This window comes from Bombus bifarius, unplaced genomic scaffold (assembly GCF_011952205.1).
Source record: "Bombus bifarius isolate JDL3187 unplaced genomic scaffold, Bbif_JDL3187 scf7180000010165_frag, whole genome shotgun sequence".
NCBI classification, from domain to species: Eukaryota; Metazoa; Arthropoda; class Insecta; order Hymenoptera; family Apidae; genus Bombus; species Bombus bifarius.
Window position 1 is genome coordinate 13,647 of NW_022885547.1, and position 6,805 is coordinate 20,451.

Here is a 6,805-nt window from a genome sequence, read left to right on the forward strand (position 1 = left end):
TCCCCTATTACGTTTAGGCTAATAGAGGTGGTTGATTGAAGTGCACAGTAGTAAGTTAGGTCACCGTTTATTCCACAACTTATAACGAGGATAGTTACACTGGTGCGTATGTACGAGATGAGTGAGTGACTGATCTGCGGGTGTGTATACCCGCTCGAAGGATGTTGACCGTTCGAAGGATGTAGAATCAGTGCCGTTAGGAGACGATGCTGTCTCGGTGGAAGGCTAAGGATCGGTCCCTCCAGCGCACGGGACCATCGGATTTGTTGGAGCCGATGTTATTTAGGAGAGTGAGGGAATAGGCTTCGTTTTTAATTGGTTAAACGAAGGTTGGTGGATTAGGAAGGGTCTTAGCTGCCCTTGATAGAAAGTTGTTATTAGGAAGCATCGTACGTGGAAAAACCCAACTTTCCCTTGCCAAGCCGTAGTAAACACTAGTCTTTAGAAACTGATTTAGAAAAGGACATTTGTTGGGTCTGAAGGACCTTAACGAGCAAATTACTCGGGTTTATGACGGGTACTTAGGCTATTGAGGGTACGCCGTACGGAAGAGCGGACATCTGGTGTCCGTCTGGCCCGCGGTGTGTGACCTGGGCCAGGCAGAGAGTCGCGCGGCGTAACAATTTGATTATTGTATATCTAGTCATTGATTGATAAAATTTCTTGTATAAGCATAGATCGAGGTTGACGTCATACGCAGATTGCATATCATTGACAGGTATCGTTTTAATTTATTTTATGGCTAGAATCATTTGAATATTATACGAATAATTATTTCCATTCGAACGATTAATAAATCACGTACCTATAAAAGATATATTATGAAAAAGACGTGACGAAACAAAAAAATATTGGAAATTCCGTTGTCATTAGATCAATTATTTTTGCAATGATTTTTATTTCCATGTAATTACATATGAAATGGGTAATTCATTAACATCTCCTCGAATCGAATATAATTCGTTACACTTCACAACGATTCAAATAATGGACGGGAAATATATAATAACTTTCCTGTCCTTGCGTTAAAATAGTACTGTACAAATCAGATGATACATGAAATACCCAAAAAACCCAATTACATCCACATTGCATGACAGCACACTTGCAATGGATTTTTGTGATTTCAATGTCACAGACAATGACACAACTAATCAGAACACGTTCGAGGCTATAGACATTGAAATTACCGCGTGTTTAATACGTTTAAAGCATAAATCTAAATTTCACGCGATTATTTCTTTGTACATTGTGAAACTCTTAAATTATCTTAATCGAATAAATAATCCTAATGTAATAAAACATCTTGAAATAGACCTAGATATCTGAAACAGAAACTCGAAGGATAAGAAATCCTAAAAGGTACTAATCCTAAAATAACAAACTCCTAAATAATAAACAAGTGATAAAACCTGTTATAAATAATAAAGCTTACCTGGAATAATCAAATCCTAACTAATCGAAAATAAAATAAGGCAAGCAATTCTTAATCTTTCAAGTAATTTTTCCGAAAACACAGAAAGATAGAGAAATTAAAAAGACGCAGCACAAATTGCAGCACAATGAAAGTTTCAGAGCGATGAATACGATCGTATTAAACTAAATAATTTTCAAAAGTGAAATTACACTGAAACGTATATCGATGATATTTGTCATTTCTACGATCTGTTTCGCTTGATCGTGCTTCTTTTCTGATGTAAATTCAATTTATAATACGAACTAAGTTTCCTTTATTATTATTAGTCCTGCGTCTTTTTAATTCGTCACTTCTTTTATTTCAGAACAATGACGGGCTCCAAGATGCTGTTCGGATGTTTGGCGTTAATTGCTTTTCTGCATCCATTAGTTCACGTTTGTACTTCGAGTAGTACAGCTCAAGGTTTGTACTTCGAGTTGTCTTTTTCCATGCACTTCAAATTCCAATACGATCTGGTCACGTGGCCTTCGTACAATTTCGAAATTTTACCTGTTTGGTAATCGTCAATGAAAAAAGAAGTTATGCGTGACCTCAACACATTGAAACAATTTTTATGATTTTTTATTTGCCGGTTGGTCAGCAAGTTAATGGAAAAGTTTCACTTAACTATTCGCGTTAATTTCTTCGGTTTAACTTTTGGGAAATGCTTCGTTAGCTTCGGGAATATTCCAACGATTCGTTTTACGTACAAAATAAGCATGATAAATATTACATCACGGTAATGTAATATCGGAATATATTAAAGGTGTAATTTTGTCCGATTAATTATAATTTATTAATAATGGATTGAAAATACAGATATTAGTTAGACAGAGAAACGATGTTTGATTAACAGGAAAACTAAATGCAACGCTCGTATTTTTTATATTTGGTAACTCTCTCTCTCTCTCTCTCTCTCTCTCTCTCACTAGCAACTCTAACACTCGACAATTCTAACGACTCTATGCTTCGACGTCTCGATCAACTCTGACCCTCGCCAATGCATTCCTGCTCGGTCGTGCTCGCTCTTGCTCTCGTCCTCTCACACACACACACACACGCACACACGCACACGCACACGCACACGCACACGCACACGCACACGCACACACTTTCTGGCTCACATGCTCTGGCCTCTCGATTGCCACTCCTTGAAATATGAAACCGTACTTCTGTTTTGACGCTGTTTATCTTTTCTCGCGTCACTGTTACTAGGCGCTCTTGGATGTAAACAAACTACAAAAAGACGACGTACACGGTGTTTTCTAATTTCAGCCGATCTTCAATCAAAGCTATTCTACGATATTACAGAATTATATTTCCCCCTTTTTAATTAATTATATGTCGGAGAAGCAGGGGGGATAGGGTTGTCGGTGTTTGAGGAGTCTTCGTTGAAGGTAGCCATCGTTGCGGTGTAACGAAGATACGATTTATTGACACAGGTATGAATAACACAGGTTTGACAATCTATCACGGCGGTGAGACGTTCGCGACACTAGTGGCAGTGATCTCAGGTTCAATAACGAATCCGCGGTCAACGGGATGACAGATAGGCGTTCTCGCTGAATCTAAGTCTGACTCGTAAACGATAATTGCTGAGCGTAAAGACGTTACTCTTTAGTCGACGGGAGCGCGTCAAAGAATGCGCGTCCCGTCCCGATTATTCCACAGAGGAAAACTATACTGGGGTGTGTCTAAGGACACGAGATCATCGGATTCGTCGAGGAAAGCCTTCGTTTAGGAAGTAAGGGAAATTGACGTTGCTGCTAATTGGTCAATCTCCATATCGGTGGTTAGAAAAAGATGCTAGCCGCCCTCGAGGGAAAGTTGCTAGTGGGAGACGCCGTTCGTTAAAAAATATGTCTCCCCTATCTTCCCGTAGCTGGGACAAAGACTGTTTGTCTGTTTGAAGGACTTTAGTTAACTAAACCTTAAGATTTATTACGGGCCCTCGGGCTAGCCGAACATGTACTGCGGAGACGCATCGACATCTGGCAATCATCTTACTCGAAGAATAGGGTCTGCGTGTGGCGAGCCACGGGACGGAAACCGTTGGAATGTTTACTGTCGCGTGTCGCCACGAATATTTCTTTTAAGGAGGGCTATAGAATTACTCCATACCTTTGTTAGACAAAGCGTTCATCCCTTGGCCGCGACTACGTTAGGCGACGGACTGTCGCCTCGAGCCAAAGCTCGCTATCACTAATCTCGAACAATTACAATCGGATTGAACAACTACAATTGTTTAATTACAGCTATAGTAGACTCTAGGTTATAATGTTGCGGGATTATCCAAAATTCCAAAAGCTCCGGTGTTCTTTCATCTCCGACAAATATAAGTACTGTCGAGAGACGCTCGTACAAACGTATTCGTAAAAACAGTGTATGATTGCTCGCATATGACTCGATAACTCGTATAACTCCGTTAATTACCGTTAATAACTCGTGAAACTCGAATTATAACTGACTCGCTCGCGACTGCTTCCTCTTATTGATAAATGATTTTTTGTCTATTACACGCCTGTCAGATTTCTTTACGAGCAGAACTGTAGCAAGTGCTATTGTAGCAGAATACAAAAAAATGATGCGTGCCTATGTGGGTGTCACGTTTATCTGCAGTTACGAAAATCTGAACTTTAGAAAGAGAACGTTGTTGTGGAAGTAATGATAAGTAAAGTGCGAGTGTTTGTGTAAATTCATATTTTTATAAATTGAAAAAATTAAATCTGAGCAGACGATTGTTTTATTATAAATGTTATAAGGAGTACTATATCTTGTATATTTCATACCTCGTTCGGTCTAATACTTCATATATGAAACCTATAGTGGTCATTGTTATCTATATTCATTCAATTAATATTTATTATTAATATTTATATTGAAACAATTTATGTTTATGTCTATGTATGAAGCATAAAAGTTTCAGCAACTATATGGTACGTGGTATTAGCATTATGCTAGGCATTATTTTACATTAGTCTTTGATTCCCGCTCTCTCGCCTGCGCGAATGAGAAGGATTAGGTTCTTACTTCGTTGGAATTGAAACTTATAACTCAACTTAATATGCCTTCGCAATTACTTAACTTGTGACTTAGAGAGTACACGTAGATACCCCGACCATTACACTAAACGATTGTATGTGCCAGTTTATAAAATATGTACGTTGTCATTTACTATATAACATTTAAACCTGGCGACGTGGTAAATGTAAAGATTACAAATATTGATAAACTGAATGATTTCGTTAATGTACAACTTGGTAAATTTAATGTTCAAATTCCACCAGATCATATATCTGACGAAGATCTAAGTCCCTTACAAAAGCTGAAAGTCGACAAAGAAGTAGAAGCAAGAGTCTTGTTCCTTTATATAGGCCGAAAAAAGTATATCTCACTTTGAAAAGGTCTTTAATAACGAGTGACTTGCCCATTTTAGGAAACATACAAGACGCGAAAATTGACTCGAAACACCACGCAACTATCGTTCAAATACATAAGCGTGGAATATTGGTAAAGTTTTTCGGGGATGTCAAAGGTTGGATTCCACATACTGCCCTCGAGCTGGAAACATCTAACGTAAATTGAAACTATTCAGCTGGACAAACAATTTTGGTAAAAATTCAAACAGTGAACACAGATTCGGGAAAAGTAGTTCTAAATGTGGCTAATCAAGACATAAAAGTTGAAGAAGCAACATTCGATATTGGTGAAGAAGTAGAGGGCACAATAATAGAATCATCCGCTCAGGGATTATATTTAAGAGTCAGTAGATATAAAGGACAAACTGTTAGTACAGGATTTTTACTAGATGGTCACATGTCACCTTGTATGGAGATTGCAGCTCTACTAGCATCAAAATATGTTCCTGGTCATACACTTTCAGCTCTTCTATTTGCTACAGTACCTAATTTAATTTTAACTAGGACTTTTGCAACTCAAGGAAGGTACAGGAATTTTGAAAAACTGAAAATAGGAGACTGTATACCTTGTACGATCAAGGATATGGGTATAAGACTGGTATAAGACTTATTTTTCCAGTTGCAGAATATACGCCATTTGGATATGTGTCCCATAGTAACGTTAGTAATTTTAATCTACTGCACACAAACCAAATTTTATTGGCAAAAATATTTTCTATTAACAGGAAAGAACAACAATTAAGACTAACATTACCGCTAAAGAAAATATACATTGAATCCATTGATCCTGTATTTTAATAAATTAGTAGAACTTTCAAGGAATTCATATTACAAAAACAGACCCATTGCATCTGTCAAATTAGGGCAGAGAGTTACTGGAGAGATTGAAAAAATTACGCCTGATTGGTTGGTTGTTCAATTGCAGAATAACTTGCTAGGTATAGTGTCTAAGAATCATTACTCTGAGAATAAAAAAATAGGGGACAAAATTTCTGGGACGATTATATGGAAAAATTACGTACACGAGCTTGTCCAATCGACCACGTTATCGTTAATAATGCATAAGTGCCAAAATAAGTGCCAAACAAAATAAGCAAATACAATTTCCTGACGGTAAATTGCTACGCGGTAGAATCTTAATGGTGACAAATTGGTTTATCCTGATGCTCCTTCAAGGTATTGGCAACGGAACTTTAGCTGCGATACCTGTACGTCGTCACATAAATAGTTTACTGCCAGATCTAACACCTTATACTATTCATTCTAAAATTAAATGTTACACCTCATTAAATTTCAAAAAATCCGATATTATGCCTCTCAGCGTCATAAAATCTGCATTTGAAAAGAAGTGTTGTGTGAGAGAGAAATCGGATGATAATAATAACTTAAAAAGAAAGAAGCAAAATCAAGAGTACGTGGCACTCGCCAAAAAAATAAAAATTGAAAAGTTACGGGAAGACGAAACATGAAAAACAAAGGGAAACGAAACAGAGAAAAACCAGAGAAAGATTTAGAAAAGGAATATTCAAAGAGAATGTGTGTTGAACAAACAGGAGAAGAAAAGATTAAACTGGAAGATACCAAAGCTTCCGAAGAAGATTTGAAATATGCTGACTCAACTCTCCTTCAGGATAAAGAGTCATCTTGCGATAGTGAAGATGAAGTAGAAGAAAAACCAAATCTGAGAAATAAGAAATTATGTGCCGCTGAACGTCGAGAACAAAAAAGACAGGAGAAACGTGAAATACGTCAAAGAGAAGAAGCACTCGCCAATAACCAGTTACCAAATTCTGTACATCAGTTCGACAGATTAGTTTTAGCTAGTCTAGACAGTTCAATAATATGGTTACAGTATATGGAATATCATTTACAAACAACAGAAATCGAGAAAGCAAGAGCAGTTGCAAGAAGAGCGGTGAAAACGATTAAT

The 6,805-nt window shown here is 37.4% G+C and overlaps 1 pseudogene; it reads left to right on the top strand.

Annotated features, from left to right (window-relative positions):
- The first annotated feature begins 4,503 nt into the window (after positions 1–4,503).
- Positions 4,504–6,799, top strand: LOC117216112 (annotated as a pseudogene).
- The last annotated feature ends 6 nt before the right edge of the window (positions 6,800–6,805 follow it).